Raw genomic sequence first — 21,719 nt, forward strand, 5'->3', positions numbered from 1 at the left:
GTGTATATTAAGGGGCGCCTGGATGGCTCAGTCGTTAAGCATCTGCCTTCAGCTCAGGTCATGATCCCAGGATCCTGGGATCGAGCCCCGCATCGGGGTCCCTGCTCCGCGGGAACCTGCTTCTCCCTCTCCTACTCCTCCTGCTTGTGTTCCCTCTCTTGCTGTGTCTCTCTCTGTCAAATAAATAAATAAAATCTTTAAAAAAATGTATTTTAAAAGATACACTCCCCACCTATATTTCATTGTGAAAGTCTAGTAAGAGAGCAACAATTCACCCTACTTGTAAATAATCAACTTACTTACTATTCTCTGACATTTAAAAATATTTAAGAGTATTACAAATAATGCAGCAATAAACATAAGCATGCTTAGATCCCTTCTGAATTAGTATCAAGCATCCATTGGTACACAAATAGATAAGGAAGGTGTGGTATGTGTGTGTGTGTGTGTGTGTATAATATTACACAGCCATAAAAAGGATGAGATCATGATATCTGTGACAATGTAGATGGATCTAGAGAGTATTATCCTAAGTCAAGGAAGTTAGACTTAGAAAGATAAATACCATACAAGTTCATTCGTATGTGGAATCTAAAAAAACAAAATAAATTCATAAAGAATCAAACAAACAAAAAGCAGAATCATACCTGTGTTTACAGAGAACAAACTGATGGTTGCCAAAGGGGAGGGGGGGTGGGACATTAGCTAAAGGGGTGAAGGGGTTATAGTTATGGAATGAATAAATCACAGGAATAAAATGCACAGCATAAGGAATATAGTCAATAATATTGTGATAACATTGTATGGTGACCAAAGGTAACTACACTTGTGGTGAACATAGCCTAATGTATGGAGAAATTGAATCACTATGTTGTAAACCTGAAAATAATGTAACATTTTGTGTCAACTATGCTGAAATTAATTATATATATAATATACATAATGTATATACATAATGTTTAAAGGGATTAATTTTTCAAATATTGGCAGATTAATGTAACAAATGAGGCATATGTTATCTAAAGAAATAATTATAAAATTACTTATATTGTTAATTACTGCCAGGAGAAATGAGAAACAATTTCAAAAATTTTTTTTGATTATTTCTTAAAGTACTTTAAGAGTCCTTAAAACCTAAAACACAAGCAGTACTTAAAACCTTCTATATTTTACTGCTTAAGGATGAACCATTCTATTTTTTTAATTAAAATCCCATATTTTTAAATTCTTATAGTATTGGTTAAGGTTACCTTTCAGTGACCAGGACATAAAATGAAGAGAAACGAAGCTTTTAGTGTCATGTGGATCCAAAATTTTAATTTAAAAAATGCTCCCCTCTTGTGCTTTATTTGTGTACAATGTTGAATGAATAATTGCAATTATTTTCTCAACAAGATCTTCTTTTAAATATTTTCAAAAATTCATTTAACTACAAAAGAAAGTTAAGTAGTGAAACTATTGATTCTTACGCACTTAAAAGTATAAATTTCATTAATAATTCAGAGTACTTTCTTTTTTAAAAAAAAAGATTTTATTTATTAATTTGAGAGAGAGACAGAGATAGCAAGAGAGAGGAGGAATGGGTAGGAGAGGGAGAGGGAGGGCCCCCCCATCCCCTGCTGAGCAAGAAGCCCGATGCAGGATTTGATCCCAGGACTCTGGGATCATGACCTGAGCCAAAGGCTCAGGCTTAACTGACTGAGCCACCCAGGAGCCCCCAGAGTACTTTCTTATAAAATTTTCAGAAGTGAAATATATCATCCAGATCTTTCAGAACCTAAAGGGCTGATCAATTTTCCATTGTCTTATAGCTATAGTTTTTTTTACAAAAAGACACTCTAGAGTATTATTATTGGTGTGCATACTATTGTCCCTTTCACTCTTTTCTCCCCAGTTATCTGTATGTTAAATGCAAATACGTGAGTAAAATGAGGAAGAGGACTTAGTGCTGAGCTGGAATCAGGATACCTCATCATTCCCCTGCAAGAAGTTCCTGTAATCTGAGAAAGGACACAGTGGGCAAAGGGCCTGGGCAGCAAAAGAGAAATTCTTCCCCGGGAGCAAGCCACAGAGATCTGAGTGCCACAACCACACTCCCAGATCTGCATCCTACTTCATCCCTAATGATGACCGTGGCAGCGGTGACGATCACTGTGACAGCAGGCACTGAGGGACTGAGCTTAAGTCTCTACGGCATTACACTGTTGAAGTCCTCACAGTGGCTCTGTGGAGAAGACATGGGTGAGGAAATTCATGATTGGAAAACCTAAGTACCTTGTCCAGTGTCCCACATGGAGCTGTAGTAGAGGCAAAAATCTTCTGGTTGACTTTTGAGATCACGCTGTTCTAGTCTTTTCACTCTCTGTGTCTTCCACCACATCATCCTCTGCCAGACCTTAGAAGCTGAAATTCCTCCAGGCTTGGTCCGAGCCCCCCCTTTTTCTCACTCTATATCTCCATCAAGATGGGTTTACTGAATGACCATGGACTAAGAACTTCAAAGTGCAAAAGTCTCTGTAGATTTTCTTTTTAGCTCCGAGTACATATATCCCATGGTCACTGTATAGACAAAAGTGATAGAAATTCCCTGAACTTGTGCATATGTTGTCTTATTATGACAAAAAAAAAAAAAAAGGAGTTTACATTTCTGATTAAGGATTTTGAGAAGGGGAGATTATTCTGGGTTGTCTGGTGCGCCCGTTGTAATCATGATTCCTGATATAAGGAAAGCAATTGTGTTAAAATCAGAGACAGATGGTGGGATGAGGGAGGGAGAGCTTGAAATGAAGTGTTTTGAAGATGAAGGAAGGAACCCAAACCAAAGGGTACAGAGGGCCTCTAGAAGCTGGAAAAGGCAAGGAGGTGAATTTTCTCTGAAGTCTCCAAAAGGAACACACCCTGCCAATACCTTGATTTTAGCTCAGTGAGACCAATTTTGGACTTCTTTGTGTTGTTTTAGGCCACTAAGTTCGTGGTAATTTATCACTGCAGCAATAGGAAACTAATATAGTCTTGGAAAAAAAAAAAGATTTAATTTATTTATTTGAGAGAAAGAGAGAGAGAGAGAAAATGAAGGATGGGGAGGAGTAGACGGAGAGAGAAAAGCAGACTCCACGCTGAACACAGACCCCACTGTGGGGCTCAATCCCAGGACCCTGAGAATACCACCTGAGCTGAAACCAAGAGTTGGAAGCTTAACCGACTGAGCCACCCAGGTGCCCTGGAAAGCAATATAGTCTTATAAATGATGCTTGTACTTACATGCTTCCGTCATGTACTACTTAATATGTTAAACTAATACCAGTAAGTAACTGTCATACAATAAGAATAATTCTTACGTCTCAGTTTTGTAAACTCTTTATTATGCTTCTTCTCATGATATTGGTCAACACATATCCTTTTTTTGGGTGTCTTAAATTTTAATTTTTAAAAGGACATTGACTTATGAAAAGTTAATAATTATATCCTTAAACGGTCGTAGAATAGTTCTATGAATTAAACTGCCTACATTTCAAAATAATTTGAGGAGAAATGAGATCTTACAGAGGTATTTGTTTATCAGAACAGGTTTTAATTATAACTAGAATATGAATAGCAAGCAGATTGTCTAGCATATTTAAAAGTCAAATATTCTTTTACTTGAAAGTGAATAAGAAAAAAATGAGGACTTTAAAATGTGAAGAATTTGGGACTCTTGGGTGGCTCAGTTGGGTGAGCGACTGCCCTCGGCTCAGGTCATGATTCCGGAGTCCTGGGATTGAGTCCTGCATCGGGCTCCCGGCTCAGCGGGAGCCTGCTTCTCCCTCTGACCCTCTACCCTCTCATGCTGTTTCTCTCTCTCTCTCAAATAAATAAATAAAATCTTAAATAAATAAATAAATAAATAAATAAATAAATAAATAAATAAATAATAAAATGTGAAGAATTTTGCAGGGAAGATAGTGACAGTGAGAAATTATTAATAAAAATATTCAGACCCAGTAGAGTCAACACAATATTGAATGACAAGAACAAAAGTGGAGAACTAATGTTAGCTGATTTCAAGATTTACTATAAAGCCATAGTAATCAAGACAATGTGGTACTGGTGAATAAAAAAAAAACAGACAAATAAGTCAGTGGAACACAACAGAGAGCCCAGACATATATCCACATCCACATCAGTTAACTGATCTTTGACAAAGAAGCAATGGCCATACAGTAGAGCAAAGATAGTTTTCTTTTTTCTTTTAAAGATTTTATTTATTTATTTGAGAGAGAGAGAATGAGAGACAGAGAGCATGAGAGGGAAGAGGGCAGAGGGAGAAGCAGACCCCTGCCGAGCAGGGAGCCCGATGCGGGACTCGATCCCGGACTCCAGGATCATGACCTGAGCCGAAGGCAGTCGCTTAACCAACTGAGCCACCCAGGCGCCCGCAAAGATAGTTTTCTTAACAAATGGTACTGGAGCAACTGGATATCCACATGCAAAAAAATAAAATAAATTTAGATTATACCATGTATCTTTCACAAAAGTTAAATCAAAATGTATCACACACTTAAATATGAAACACAAAACTACTAAAAATATAACATAAGAGAAAACTTACATGACATTGGGTATGGTAATGACTTTTTTTTTCTGATTTTACTTTTATTTTTTTATTGTTATGTTAATCCCCATACATTACATCATTAGTTTTAGATGTAGTGTTCCATGATTCATTGTTTGTGCATAACACCCAGGGCTCCATGCAGAACGTGCCCTCCTCAATACCCATCACCAGGCTAACCCATCCTCCCACCCCCCTCCCCTCTAGAACCCTCAGTTTGTTTTTCAGAGTCCATCATCTCTCATGGTTCACAAAAAATAATAAAGGCTAAGCTGGACTTATTTAAACCAAAACCTCTGCTCTGCTACAGACAACGTCAAGAGAATGAGAAGACAAATCACAGACTGAGAGAAAATATTTTCAAAAGACACATCTGATAAAGAATTATTGTCCAAAATATACAAAGAACACTTAAAACTCAACAATGAGAAAGCAAGCATTCCAATTAAAAAATGGGCCAAAGACCTTAACCGGCACTTCAGCAAAGAAAATGTAGTAATGGCAAATAAGTATCTGAAAAGGTGTTTTACATCATATGTAATGAGGGAAATGCAAAATTAAAGAAAAAAAAAGACACTGAGATACTACTACACACCTATTAGAATGACCCAAATCCAGAACACCGACAACACCAAATACTATTGAAGATGTGGAGCAACAAGAATTCTCATACATTGCTGGTGGGGATGCTAATAATATAGCCACCTTGGGAAACAGTGTGATGATTTCTTATAAAATTAAACTTACTATATGATCCTGTAATCGTGCTCCTTGGTATTTACCCAGAGAAGTTGAAAACGTTTGTCCATAAAAATATCTGCACATGGATGTTTACAGCACCTTTACCCATAATTTCCAAAATTTGAAAACAACCAAGATGCCCTTCAGTAGGTGACTGGATAAATAAACTGGTGCTTCCAGACAGGGGAATATTATTGAGTGCTAAAAACAAATGAGCTCTCAAGGCATAAAAAGACATGGAAAACCTTAAGTGCATATTACTAAGTGAAATAAGCCAATCTGAAATGGCTACATGCTATAGGATTCCAACCATATGACATTTTGGAAAGAGTAACATTATGGAAACAGTAAAAAGATTAGTGGTTGCCCAAGGCGTGTGTCTAGGGGGAGAGAGAATTTTTACAGCAGTGAAAATACTCTGTGAGACATTGCAATGATGGCTATGTGTCACTGTATATATTTCCAAACCCATTGAATATACATCCAGAGTGAACTTTAAAGTAAGCCATGGACTTTGGATGACTATGATGTGTCAATGTAGGTTCACTGTTGGTTAAAATGTACCATTCTGGTGAGTGATGTTGATGATCCATCAGGGAAGCTATGCATGTGTGGGGGCAGGGACTATACGAAAAATCTCTGTACTTCCCTCCCAATTTTATTTTAAACCTAAAACTGTTATTAAAAAATAAAATAAAGAAAATATATTCAAGGGAGAATATATATTTAAAAATCTTTCAAAATAATAGTCCAGGAAAATTTTTAAATGTCTCCTGTTTTCATCCTCTAAAAGGAATTGAGCTGTTTTGTGAAGTAGTTGAATTGCAGTTCTACGTGTACAAGAAGTAGTATGACATAACCCAAAGGTTTACTTCTAGCCCTATGGTTAGGTTCAATTTACATAAAATGGAGATTTTGCATCAATTAACACCTAGTGAAGAAGAGCAATTTAAACTTGACCTCCATTCTGTGGATAATTTTAAAAGCAGAGTAATTTAAAAGTTATAATCAATTATTGGTATTACTTGGCTTCCTAAACACCATGTGATAGGTAGTGGCTTAATAATAAAAACATGCAAAATAAAAGTGAGCAGATACATGAGTTTTTAAAGTTGTTGCTGGCTCTTGTATACATGTTAATTAAAATTATTTGTCTGATATATTTGATTTGTTAGCGATATTTACAGAATTATATATTATCATGATTTAACAGGGAAAAAATCATCTTGTTACAATGGGAAAATTCTTACTCACCTTCATTGTCTAAATACACGAAAGTACTGAAAACATCTGAGTACTTTAAATAATAGATTTAAATGTTTTGCAATGGTATTAAATGTGAATGGGCTTCTGTTTCTAAAACTGTATATATTACTTTCTTACATTTCTCCATTTACATTCAACATGTTTGGGTTGAAACAAGTTATTGTTGAGAAATAATTGCTCTGAAGACATAATTTGTTAATAAACATTTTAAATTAAATATGAATTTTCAACAGGAACAAATTAAATAGACATGATATTGATTCTTGATTAAATAGATATGGTTGATTAAGTAGATATGATATTAAATTTTACTTCTAAATTTCTATTCTTCATTAAAAAGGAAGTGAAAAATCAGGGCACCTGGGTGCCTCAGTCAGCTGGGAGGCACACTCTTGATTTTGGCTATAGGTCATGATCTTAGGGTCCTGGGATAGAGCCCTGCATTGGGCTCTGTGCTCAGCGGAGAGTCTGCTTGAGCCTTCTCTCTCTCCTTCTGCCCCTCCCCCTACTCACGCTCTCTATCTAAAATAAATAAGTAAATCTTTAAAAAAATTTTTTTAAAAAGTATGTGAAAAATTACTCTCATAAAAATGAAAAACATCTGTACACGAGAATTTGAATTTTTATTTATACACATGTAGATTTGTATATACCAAATTTATGTATATAGCTACATAAATATGTATACATGTAAATGTACAAAGAAGAAGACTTATTGAAATGTCTGGAAAAAAAAGCATGGAAATGTCCTTAATCTTATGTTTACTTCTTATTTATATTAACAAAGTTAACCACACCTTCAGATTTAAGATTGTCGTCACAGGTTCAGAGTTATTTCCCATGCGTTATTGTGCCAGAAAATACATGGGGAAATTTATCTCCCATAATTTAATTTTGGAAGATTTAAAATTATAGAGTAACTGCATCCTGATAGAGGTATTTGTGAACGTATTACCAGAATCATTTTGTTTTTTTAATTTCTCTATGGGAATATGTTAGAGAAGGAGCAAGGCAGAAATACGAATCTAAATAATCTACCTCAGAGTGATTTACTTAAAAAATGGTAATCACAGTAAAAATGTTCCTACTCAAGTGTCTCAACATCATTAGGCACCACCATAGTTCCATGTTTAGGATATCTGAAATGTTATATGAGGTGTGATGTGGAGGGAAGCACTCTTTTGGATGTATGCCTGTTTCCTGGGATTTACTCTGCATCAGCTATGAAAGTGATCCAAAGGTTTAGGTTTATTTGAAGATATAACAACTCTGGCTGACATCTGGTCCAGTTATTTGTGGTCAAAGTACATTATTTTTAAGTGATGTAAATTTCACTCCACACTTTGATTCTACATTTCACAGTCCACCTTCTTATTAACAGATATCTGCATGTCTTTTAAATATTTCATGGCTCCTCTACTATTGACTGATTTATTACTGAATGTCTAAACCAGCTCTGTTGAGAAATTTATTTTGTATCTGTTTTCTAGTTTTTTATATCGAGGTATTCTATTAGAAACTCTTCAGAACTCATATTTTTATTAGCCAAAAGCATACATGACATATCATAGAACCTATTAAACTGGAATAATGATTTTATCATAAGATATTATTTAACTCTTAGGACTATACATTAGATAAACATAGGTATTTTAGTTTAATGAGAGGCTAGTTCTCAGTTATTTGATTGACATTTTAATTTAATTTTGGATTATTAAAAGTTCTATCTAGATCAGAATAATTTTTGAGATCATATACATTTCTATTTTGAAAGGGTTTTTTTTGCACAAATTTAGTAGAAATTAAAATTAAATCCTGCAACTAGAAGGAGCATACTCAAAAGTAGACTATGATGATTTTCCTTGACTATGAAGTGTTTGATTCATAAGAAATGATACTACCAAACATGTTAAACAAAAATGAAAAAACTTTCTAAAACCCAGGGCATTACTCAAACCCAAATTCCATTTTATTCTTACATTTAATTTTAGATTTTGATGCTAAAACTAAGATAGAACTTGAATTATCTGAACAACATTTTTATCATCGCTTTTTGTAATAATAAAATATGTTGGAAATTACTTTGGGAAGTTTAAGAATCTGCAGCAACTGAGAGTCTTCTAAAACCTCACACAAATCAAAGAGCAGGTTGGTTATTAGGTGTAATTGTTCCTAAGTATTCCTAAGTATTCATCGTGAAGTCAGATTTCATTGCTGAAAGTTTCCATGGCAACAGGAGGAATAAAAACGTCTCTGCTTTACTAGTTCTTAGTTCTTCATAAAATATTGTTTCATTATGGTTTCAGAAATATGCATAAAAAATAATTCCCATTTTTAAAAAACTGACAGAATCGTGTGCATTAAGAATGGGTCCATTGTGCTGATACAAACCATTTCATACTTATAAAATGCACAGGTTTACTGTTTTTCTATGACTTTCTATTTGTCAATCTTTCCCCAAACTTTCCTCTATAACCTGTCTTCACTGATCTGTATTCATTGCTTCCTTCACCTTAGCTCAATTCAATATCACATGATTATCTCCGTAAATAATGAAAAAGCTTTAGACAGATTGAATATACATTCATGATGAAAACTATAAAGAATATGGGAATGGAGAGATACTTTCTTAACATGATTATAGCTCTCCACTACTATTTGGCATTGTAGTAGAAATAGTATTAGCCAGGACAATTAAATAAAAGAAATCAGTTAGAGACATAAAAATGGGCAATTTAAGGAGTAAAATGGTCTCCATTTGCAGATAATATGATAGAATACCTAGAGACTCCAGAGAATCGATACTAAAACTAATTCAACTATTAATGAATTGAGTGAGTTGGCCAGGATATAAAATTATCATACAAAATCAACAGTCTTCATATACACAAATAATAAACAGAGGATATAATAGTAAAGATAATCCCATTTAAGATTGCAACAAAGATGACTAAATATAGTCACATAAATTTAACAAGAAATGTGCAAGATCTATATGAGGAAAAAATTTAAAACTCTTTAAATGTATATGTAGATAAATAGAACAGATAAAATAGAAAGTCCAAAACTAGACTCAAATACACATGGAAATTTAATATATGATAAACTGGCATTTCAGTTTACTGGGGTAAAGACTGACTCATTAATAAATGGTGATAGGACAACTAGGGAGCCATATGGAATAAGTTAAAATTCAATTTATCTCATACCATACAAGAGATTACTAGGGATGGATTAGGCATCTAAATGTAAAAAATGAAGCCATGGATCTACAACAAAGGAACATTCATGAATTTCTCTTTAGTTTCAGTGTAGTGAAGGCTTTGTAAGTGTGTTACAAAACCCAAAGTCATTAAAAGAAAAGATTGTTGCATTTGACAACATAAAATAAAAATGCTTGCATAAAAAAAAAATCTCAAAAAAAATATAACTGACTTAACTTGTAGAGAACAATTGCAACATATAAAGCAGACCAGGGACGCCTGGGTGGCTCAGTCTAAGACATGTCTGCCTTAGGCTCGGGTCATGATCCCAGGGTTCTGGAATCGAGTCCCAGATCGGGCTCCTTGCTCACTGGGGAACCTGCTTCTCCCTCTGCCTGCCACTCCCCCTGCTTGTGCTCTCTCTCTGTCTCTCTGACAAATAAATAAATAAATAAAATCTTTAAAAAAAAAAAAAAAACAGACCAAAGGAAAATGTCCTTTTTAAAGTGAAGGAACAAAGGACCAAAACCCTGATAGAAAAATTAATTAGAAATAATTAAAAGAATTCACAAAAAATAGAAAAAATTGTTCTTAAAATATTCAGATCATATTAGAGAAATAACAATTTAAAAATGTTGAGATACTATTTACCACTTACTTGATGTATAAAAATTCTGTATGTAAATATTGAAATTTTGTCAGTGAAGCTGTGGGGAAACAAACTCTCGTGTATTGCTAATGGGAATGCAAATTGGTAAAACCCATTTTTGACAAAATTTGGTAATACTTGACAAAACTCAGGGTGCCTGGGTGGCTCAGTCGGTTAAGCATCTGCCTTTGGCTCAGGTCATGATCCCAGCGTCCTGGGATTGAGCTCCACGTCGGGCTCTCTGCTCAGCGGGGAGTCTGCTCCCTCTCCCTCTGCCCCTCTTCTGCTCATGCTCTCTCTCCATCTCTCTCTCAAATAAATAAATAAAATCTTTTAAAAAAACACTACCTATGCACTTACTCTTTAATCCAGAAACCTTTAAAAACACACACTAAAGGGGCGCCTGGGTGGCTCAGTTGGTTGAGCGACCGCCTTAGGCTCAGGTCATGATCCTGGAGACCCGGGATCGAGTCCCACATCGGGCTCCCTGCTCGGCAGGGAGTCTGCTTCTCCTCTGACCCTCCTCCCTCTCATGCTCTCTGTCTCTCATTCTCTCTGTCTCAAATAAATAAATAAAATCTTAAAAAAAAAAACACACACACACTAAAGATATGCCTCCAATAATAAGAATACATATATGTACAAGGTTATTCATTACAGCATTATTTGTAATTCCAAAATATTGGAAACAACTTAATACTCATATGTAGGAAAGAGATTAGATAAAATATGGCCCATCCAAACAATGAAGTAGTATGCAACTGCACAAAAGAATAAGGAAGATTTGTATGAATTGATACGGAGTGATTTGTAGGATATATTTTTATGTGAGAAAAGCAAATTACAAAAGAAGCTATAATATGCTATTTTTCATATAAGAAATGTGAGGATATGAAAAAATACATACATACTTGCCCATTTGTGTGAAATAAATACAGGAATGATAAACCAGAAAGGAAGGATAATGTTTATCTCTAGAAAGTGGATGAGAAATAGTTGGAAAGGAAAAGGGAGTGCAAACAGAGATAATCTCAATCCATAAAGAAAAAACTTCTCTCTGGAGTTTACATTGAAGTCCCTGTAACTTATCCAGTAGCTTTCTCTGCAATTCCCTTAGTATCATCCCTATTATAAAATCCTATTTTCTTTTTTTCTTAAGATTTTATTTATTTATTTGAGAGAGAGACAGAGAGCACAAACATGGGGAAAGAGGCAGAGGGAGAGGGAGAAGCAGACTTTCTGCTGAGCAGGGACTCTGATGCGGGGCTCAATCTCAGGACTCTGGGATCATGACCTGAGCCAAAGGCAGACTGAGCCACCCACGCGCCCCTAAAATCCTATTTTCTTAACAATTCTTTTTCCAAAATCAAAGGTTTTTGTTTGTTGCCTTATGTAAGTTTTTATTTTAGTCATTCAAATCACTTTCCTATATAAATGAACTAACAGAAATATACGGATTTGGGGCCATATACATATTCTTCTTTAGGATTTCACTAAATTTCATGAAATAACTGGTCTCTGTACTATGATGTCTACTTATCTCACATCCATTAAGGCATTTGCCATCAATATTTTCATATATGTTGTGTCTCTTACATCAGTTTTAGGCCTTCTCTGCTTATTGTCTCTTTCAAAAGGTTGTTAGTATAAGAATTAGGGATGCCATGGGGCTTACCAGCAGCCAAGCTGCTTACTGGATTATGGAAATTCATGGCTCTGTTTCCTTGGGACTTACTAAACTCATGTATATTCATCATGTGATCCATGGAATTTCAAAGACAAGAAGAAAAAACTCTCTTGCTGGGTCCTCTGTCAGCTGTTCTGTAAATCCCTTATCTTGGATATTTATCCCCAATAACTACCAGATTTAATGGCAGATTCTTAATTCTGTTCTTGAATACTTTACATACTTTCATACTTGGTTCACACTGCCATATGGTGGCCAAAAGTAAACAATAATTTTTGTATACCTCCTCTGAAGTTACTTTTCTTTTGGTCCTGGATCATTAATTCCCAACATTTCACAATAAGAAAATCTTGATCACATGCATTCTTGGACACCAGAAACAGTGCTAACAGCACGGTTTCCAGAAAATAGTTGTATTTCTAATAAATTTTTGTTAAATTAGTGGACAAATAACATATCTGCTTTCCAAGTTCAGTGATTATCACCACTAATACTAGCTTTATTCCCTGTTGTAATAGAAATTGGTTATCCCTAAATAATCTTTCAGTGGAGTGATTAAATTTTGCTAGGTCGTGTTGCAGTAATAAACTGTATGAGAATCTCAGTGGCATACAAAAATACAAGTTTGAGTCTCACGGCTGTTAAATATTGGCTAGCAGCCGCCTGCCATTCTACTTTACTTCTCTCCACTTAAAGACCCAGGCTAGACGAATAGCCACCATCTAGGACAGTCTTGGCACAATTGGAAAGAGCAATGGCAGAACAACTTGACATTTCATATAACTTCTCAGGAAGAGTCCACATCATTTTTTACTAGTATTTCTTGGTCCCAAACTGCTACTCGGCTCAGCCTGACATCCTGTAAGGATGGACTCAGTAGGAGAAGGTATGTTGACACTAATACGATCTATTACGGTTGCCCTCTTAATTAAACATATTTGCTTTTCTTCCCAAACACATAAAATATACTCAACCCCTTCCCCAAGGTCAACGCAACTCAAAGGTCCCAGTTTAGGGATATTGTGATAATCTTCATATTGTCTCTATGTGGATCCTCTTTAATCTGTAGACCCATTAAGTATAAAGACAATTTTTCTGTCTCCCTTCACACAAAAAACAGGAGTTGAACAAATCCAGAAAACCACAATAAACACTCCTTTTCAGAAAGAACCGGGGAGGCACAGGACCATATTTAGTACACAGCAATGCTGTAGTCCCATTTTGAAAATATGAGGGCCCTACCCTAAGGGTGGGCAACGTTCCTTGTCTAAACTCCCGTGCTGCTCCCTGGGACTAGCTCTCAGATTCATGGTTCTCTATGGCTCTTGACCCCACCTTCTGAAAGATATTATTCCCCTTAACCACAGATGAGTAGACATTGGAGAATATGCTATTTTGGAAGAATGCAGAGATCTTTTAACGTGCCTCCTGTTTATAGAAGTTTGGGAGCAAGGGCATTCCACAGGTTATTTTAAGTCTTGGACAGGACAGTCAGTCTCTTGGTTCAGCCAAGTGGTTCTTTTGACAGTGACACCTTCTCAAAAACTGAGTTGGATTTTTATCTATGTGATTCCAGTCAGTTCTATGTATCAATAATCTCACAATTCTTTTTTGTTTGTTTGTTTTTAAGATTTTATTTATTCATCTCAGACAGAGATAGAGAGACACAGAGAGAGAGAGAGAGAGAGTGAGCAAGAGCAGCGGGGAGAGGCAGAGGGAGAAGCAGACTCCCTGCTGAGCCAGGAGTCTGACGTAGGGCTTGATCCCAGGACCCAGTGCTCGCTTCGGCAGCACATATACTAAAATTGATCCCAGGACCCAGGGATCACGACCTGTGCCGAAGGGAGACGCTTAACCATCTGAGCCACCCAGGTGCCCCAGTAACCTCACAATTCTTTACAAGGTATCACTCAATTATAGGTTTATTAGGTTTTTCAATTTATAGGTAGTCCCATGTATTGGTTTTCTTACTCTGGGTGATGATGCTATATTTTTTAGTTACAATCTCCATTTGGTATTGTGTAACTATAATACTGAATTACAGAATTTAACATTAATTACACATCTTATATTAAAGAGTATAAGAATGGCAAGGAGGGAGAACAAATTGGTAAATAGTTAAAATAAATACTTGTCAAAGTAAAGGAGGGGCATACATCTTCCTTAGTTCTCATTTCTGCAGCCAGTCACATGGGCGTTGTTGGTATTTGGAACATTCCTCTTCCATCAGCCATCTTGCTCTTACTTAAGCCTCAGTCAGTATCTTATCTAGTGAAGTCATCTAAATCTCATTACCTGGTCAGGTGGTCCAAATTTTTTTTTAACTTTTTATTTTGATATAATGCAAATTTACAGAGAAGTTGCAAGAATCGTAGAAAAAAACTCCCATATATCTTTTATCCAGATTCACATTTTTGTCTCATTTACTTTTTCATCATCTCTATTTATACGTATGCATATAACATTTTTGTGAACCATTCAAGAGTTCAGCTGGAGACTTTATGCTCCTTTATTACTAAATATTTTAGCAGATACTAAGAACAAGGACATTCTCTTGGCACAATTATCAAAATTAGTAAATGTATCATTGATAAAAGACTATTAGGTGATCCAAACTTTCAATCCTCAAGTTTCTGTGTCAATATTGGTCTTGCTTCTTTGGCTTTCTGTATTTTACCACTACATTTTACCATGACATTTGCAAGTATTATTATGTGCCCTAGAGAATTTCCTGGGTTGTAGACACCAGTTAGTATCTTTTTTTTTTTAAAGATTTTATTTATTTATTTGAGAGAGAGAGAGAATGAGAGAGAGAAAGCACATGAGAGGGGGGAGGGTCAGAGGGAGAAGCAGACTCCCCGCCGAGCAGGGAGCCCGATGCGGGACTCAATCCCGGGACTCCAGGATCATGACCTGAGCCAAAGGCAGTGGCTTAACCAACTGAGCTACCCAGGCGCCCGACACCAGTTAGTATCTTAACCCTTCTTATTGCTTGTTAGCAAAACTATTAATAGAGGTTACCTCTATGTGATGAGATGATAGTTGACATACTTTGCTTATGTGTGGATGTGTGTGATTTCATGTGTCTAATTTTTTCCATTGAACATATAGTTTCAATAGAATTAGAGAAAAAGCATTTTAGAATAATACCCTGATACAGGATAATTCACAAGTCAAAAGTGAAGAGGACACCATATTGCAAGTATAGCCATTTATCACTCCAGCTCATTATCATTGTAGCTATCCTCTCCCAAACCATGTCTTTTCACTATGCTCCCTCTGGGTGAGGTGGGTCCCCACCTGTCTCCTTTGTCCCCTTTTCCCACTCAGTCCCCGCCCCACCCAGATTTCTCAGGCTTAGCCACTTATCAAGTGGCATTTTACTTTTTCCATTCAGAAACAATATTAGTCTGGATTTTACAAAGTTACTTTACTATGAATTCAAGTCTGATCAAATGACAAGTATTTAAGGAAAATGAATTAAGCAAATATGTGTTTTTCTTTCATAAACGAGGCTCATAAATGGCAGAGAAAAGTATCTAACTTATAAATGAAAAATATCAAAAAACTGCAAAACTGCTATAACTTAATTGGGCTAATTAGGTTCTATTATACTTGTGGATCCAGATCCTGGCTTCTATACTCACTATCTATATACTTGACCCAGGGCAAGTTGCTTAACTTTTGTGCCTCAACTTTTATTTTCCATGAAAATGGAATCACAGTTATACCTACCAAATGGAGGATTAAAACAAACAAACAAAAAGAATATGTGAGATAGTTATTGTTAGGTTTGATGACCAAAAGTCTGACCAAAAAAGACCAAAAGTCTTTTCAGAAATGTAAACTGGTTTGCTCAGAGCTTATTAGTCCTCTTAATCACAAAACAGTTTGTTTTTTGTTTTTTGTTTTTTTGTTTTTTTTGGATAAGACATCTCAACATGTTCAAGGAGGAACAATTTGAGAATTACTTTAAAGGAGTGTATGATGAAATACTTCAGAAGGGGGATACAAAGCTCTGAGAAATTGATTTAGAGTGCACAATGGTTTAAGAGCGTAACAAACTCCCTTTCTTCCTCCCTGGTCTCCTTCATAGGATGGGATAGAGCTGGTGCCCTGGGTTACACAAGATCAGAGGCACTTGAGCAATAGAGGACATCTGCTGTGACTTCCCACATGTCACCATCTCTGGGACTGGACTGAAGCTTTATTTGGGGAGCCTGGAGCACTTTGCAGACGCAGACTAGTTAATGTGCAAGTCCTTTGTGATTTAGATTGTGCAGATGAAGACTAGAGGTATGTAAAGGTTAAGGACAGGGCCAAGGTTTAGTCCTGACTCAGTTTATTGGGCTCCTTAGCTTTATCACAGAGATTACAAAATAAATTGTTCCTATCAGCTATCCATGGGACCAGAAGACACAGAAAGATTAGTTCTAAAAATATTTTATTTTCTCTCTTGAGATGAGCTTGACTCAGGCAATTATATCGTGTAATATACTTCGTCACCGTCCTTCAGATGAAAAGGTTTATTTAATTTACAGGTCTTTTTAAATTTTCGAATTGAAATCATTCTTCAACTACCCCTATCCTTTGATCCTCAGTAATCACCCAGCCATTCGTCTTTACAACCTTCCCAGCCTCACTTTGCTTGTCTGTGGCATTCCAGGGTGACACATCCCAGTCTCCTCGGAAAGTCAAAAACATTTATTTCAAGATCCAGTTAAAATTCTTCTGTTTTAAAAACCCTTTAGGGAACAGTTACTCTCTGGAACTTGTTTACATAATTCCTTTCCTACAAGTCCCGTTTGTTTGAATTTTTGCTTCCAACCTGACTTTCTGGGAGCTGTCGAAGCAGAGAAAAGGGTTTATTGATACCTTCTGCTGTATCAATCAGCTTTCTCTCATTTCCTTAATGTGTCAATTTTCTGGCTCAGGCCATAAAACCAAAGTAAAATAATATTTTCTTCTGTTCTGTTAATTAGTTTATCTTTCTTCACATAGTATCAGATCCAAGCCCTTATATTATAGTTAATATCTTCACCATAAGGGAGATGATAAAGTAACGGGCAAGAAGTAGAAAATAAAAAAGTATGATTGAAAAATAAAAAGTTATAGAGGGGAAGAAGAAAAGGCAGGTAGAGAGAAGGGGGAATATCCTCAGTACTTCCATACCCCCCAAAAAACCCCAAAAAACAAAACTTCCCTACAAAGTGGCCTTACTAACAAGTAGATCAAAGTTGCTAACAATAGCTACACCCAAGCAGAGTGGAAACAAAAACCGAAACTTTAGGATTATTTTCAAAATAATGTTAATAATTGCTTTCACAAAGCCACAGGAGAGTGGAAAATAAAATTCAGAATTACTTTAATTAATAGTAATTCCAATTAAGGCGTATATAAAGAATGATGGAAATAAAAGTCATGTTTTGGCATATACCACAGGATAGCTTTTACAGAAAGAACCACTGATGAATGCCAACATTTGTGAGCAAAAGTATGAGAACCAGGATATCTGCATACTATCAAAATGTTTCCCCACAAAATGGTTTATAATTATAAAGAGAAAATAACTATAATAAATTAATAGTAATTAGTATATTATAATGAGACATATAAATACCATGTACCGCTTAATATCATGCAGGGAGGAGGGCACAGAACCACTTCTGTGGCATTTTTGCAAAAAATGAAACTTAAATAGACACATGAGAAGATATCAGAAAAGCCCAAATGAGGACAATACACAAAATGGCTGGCCAATATTCTTCCAAAGTGTCAAGGTCATGAAAGACAAGGAGGCTGGGAACTGTCACAGATTTGAAGGACTTTAAGGAGAGCAGACAACTAAATAAAATGTGTGATCCTGATTGACTCCTGGACCAGAGAAAGGACATTAATGGGATAAATAATAAATCGGAATAAGGCATATAGATTAGTTAATGTCTTATTATTGTTAATTTCCTGGGTCTTGATAACTGTAATATGGTTTTATGAAAACATTAGTATTTGGAGAAACTGGGTAAAGGATATATGGAAATTATTTGTAATATTTTTAACTTTTTTCTAAGTTTGAAATTATTTCAAAATGAAGTTTTTTTAAGAAAGGACTAATGGAGAGGCAGCTTTTATAAGAACATGTGATCTCCAGTAAAAATTTGGAAGTTTAAAGATAAATTCAAGATATCCAAATAAAACTTTTAGAAAGGGCCCGTTTTTTATTTTATTACTTAAGGTAATAAAATAGAGGTTCAGTCAGCAAAGAATGAACTCTTTTGGTGTGTATTTCACTAAAGAAGATTGTATAGTTTATGAAGTGTCCATGGAGCTATAATGGTCTTGGATGACACTTGGTAAGTCTTCTGTGTTTATTTTGTTTTCTGCGTAACACCAAATTAGAAATTAAAAATTTCATTTTCATTCCAGAAGAATAGAAAATATCGAATTCCTTCTAATTAACAACAAACCAATGTGGGCCCACTTACCTGTCCCTTTACCCTAATCTTTTCCTAAAATAGAAAACACAGACACACATACCCCAAACATGCAGTTCCTTGGTGTTCAGACCACATTGTGAAAGGCATGAAGCTAGAATGTTTCACTCCGAAGGACTCAAAGGAAGATACTAAATTATTATTACTCAAAAAACCCTTCTAACACTCTAAATATAGTATTAAAACTTGGTCATTGTTTCCAGAACTTAAATTTAAATTGTAAAAAATTCTATAGTGTAGTTACAACCATACCTCGGTTCTTCATAAGTAATCTATATCTAGCAAAACCTTCCAGGGTATTTCTTAAACATGATTTTTTTGTTTCTAATTTCACCAAAGTGATGCAGATTTTAAGGGAAGTACAATGAACCTGAAACCTGAAAACTGTATTGCCTGAAGTGGCAGATTTTTGGATCGTCACTCATTCTTTGACAATCCCTCTATTGTAAGGGAGCATTGACATCCCATAGCCCCTCTCTTGCATCTGAAGGGATGTTGTGCCAGTTTCAAGGCCTAATTATTAAGAGCCTGGCAGCTTCCACTTCCTTTTTGTTTTCTGTTTTTGTTTTTGTTTTTTAAGATTTTATTTATTTATTTGAGAGAGAGAGTGAGAGAGAGAAAGAGCACAGAGGGGGGAGCGGGAGAGGGAGAAGCAGACTCCCCGCCGAGCAGGGAGCTTAACTGACTGAACCACCCAGGCGCCCCCATTTAATCAAAATTTGACAGTTCATTTTGCATGACTTATTTTTAGTGTTTTCCTTCTTATTTTATAAATAACCACAGAGATGAAAATCTAGCTTTCAAGTCTAATACACGTTAAAGGTACAAAAACTACCATAATACTTAAAAAATATTAGAACAATTATCTTTTTTTTTTTTAAGATTTTATTTATTTATTTGAGAGAGAGAGAATGAGAGAGAGCACATGAGAGGGGGGAGGGCCAGAGGGAGAAGCAGACTCCCCGCCGAGCAGGGAGCCCGGCGCGGGACTCGATCCCGGGACTCCAGGATCATGACCTGAGCCGAAGGCAGTCACCTAACCAACTGAGCCACCCAGGCGCCAGAATTATCTTAACTTTTATTTTTTTTTATTTTTTATTTATTTTTTATTTTTTTTATTTTTTATTTTTTAAGATTTTATTTATTTATTTGAGACAGAGAGAATGAGAGAGACAGAGAGCACATGAGAGGGGGGAGGGTCAGAGGGAGAAGCAGGCTCCCCACCGAGCAGGGAGCCCGATGCGGGACTCGATCCCAGGACTCCAGGATCATGACCTGAGCCGAAGGCAGTCGCTTAACCAACTGAGCCACCCAGGCGCCCCTCCACTTCCTTTTTGCTAGAATACTCACTCTTGACGTCTAAGCTACCATGTTAGACAGCAACTACCCACTGGAGAGATAGTGTAAAGAAATCATGAGATTGCACGAGAAAGGAAAGTGGACCAACTCAGCCCAGCCTTCAAATCACGCCCACCAAGTGTCAGACATGAATAAAGCCTTCTTGGACCCTCCAGACTAGCCCTGGGGCCAGCTGAATACCACCAAGTGACCCCAGTTGATTCCTGGAGCAGAAAATTCACTCAGATGATCCCTACCCAAACTCTTGCCCCATAGATCTTGAATATAGTGAAGGAAGTATTGCTTAAACTATTAATTTGGGGATGGTCTATTATATCACAATAAAGAACCAGAAGACACGGATGTGAGGATGTTGTTTTCGTGCCTGAGACTGCAGCTATATGTCCCATTCTCACCCCATCTTTCAAATATGGATCCCAGATGTATTGTGCCAATATGCCTGGTATAAGGACTGTAATTTCCAGGATCCCTTGAAGATCTATGTGGTCAAGTGACAAATTCCTCAGAGCTACAAGTAGAAACACTGCTTCCACACTCTACAAAATATCCTTAAACCATCTCCCCTTCTTCCTTCCTTGGACTAGTATATGATCTGACTATCATGTTACAACCATCACCTTGGACCCTGAAGAGGAGGACTTTACCCTCAAGGTGTTAAGGTTTAGTGCTGTAAGGATAGTGAAACACTGTGATTTCAAGCAGCTAGTGAACTTATTTTCCATGAGGAAAGAACACATATTATATTGTATATTACTTTATAATTTTTGATAAATGAAGCTGAGACTAACCAATGCAGCAGGTAATTAAACAAAGTAAGACAATAGAAAAGGCAATGATGTAGTTCAAAGAACGGTAACAAGTTTAAAATGTCATATTGGCCGGGTCTCAAGATTCTCATATTCAATTATCATATAAAAGAGTCCTTCACTTGTCCATCTCCATCATTAGTCAAGATCCAGAAGTTAGTTGCATATGTCCTAGCATATGTTCGCCAGTTCTTAGACATTTAATCTATCTAATTGTGGTTGTATTTTCTATTTTAAAATGTTAATTATTTTATTATATCAAAAGCATAGGATAATATAACAAACGATAATATAACCAACCTAACCAAAGAAATAATAATCACAAATGCAACTGAAACATTTTGTATACTTCTCTCCGATTCCATTGCATTTTTTCCCAGTGATCACTATTGTGAATTTGGGTTACTTACATAGGCTAGCTTTATTCTGTATGCATTATTATTAATAGGCATATAGTTTTGATTTCCATAGCTTTAAATTTCATAAAAATATTGTCATGCTGTATGTATATTCCTGAAACTTTTCTTTTTCTTTTTTTTTTTTTTTTTGAGATTTTATTTATTTATTTAAGGGGAACCTGGGTGGCTCAGTCAGTTAAGCATCTGCGCTCTGCTCAGGTCATGATCCTGGGGTCCTGGGAACAAGCCCCGCATTTGGCTCCCTGCTCAGTGGAGATTCTGCTTTCCCTCTGTACCCTCCCCCCCTGCTCGTGCTCTCTCTCTCTATCACTCACTCAAATAAATAAAAAAAAAATCTTTATTTTATTTTTTATTTTTAAAAAAGATTTTATTTATTTATTTGCAGGAGAGCGAAAGTGATAGAGCACACGCGGTGGGGAGGGGCAGAGGAGCAAGGAGCCCAGTGTGGCTCCATCCCAGGACGCCAGGATCCTGACCTGAGCCCAAGGCAGACGCTTAACCAATTGA

Source organism: Mirounga leonina, unplaced genomic scaffold (genome assembly GCF_011800145.1).
Source record: "Mirounga leonina isolate KUSES-001 unplaced genomic scaffold, KU_Mleo_1.0 Mir_176, whole genome shotgun sequence".
Taxonomy (NCBI): domain Eukaryota; kingdom Metazoa; phylum Chordata; class Mammalia; order Carnivora; family Phocidae; genus Mirounga; species Mirounga leonina.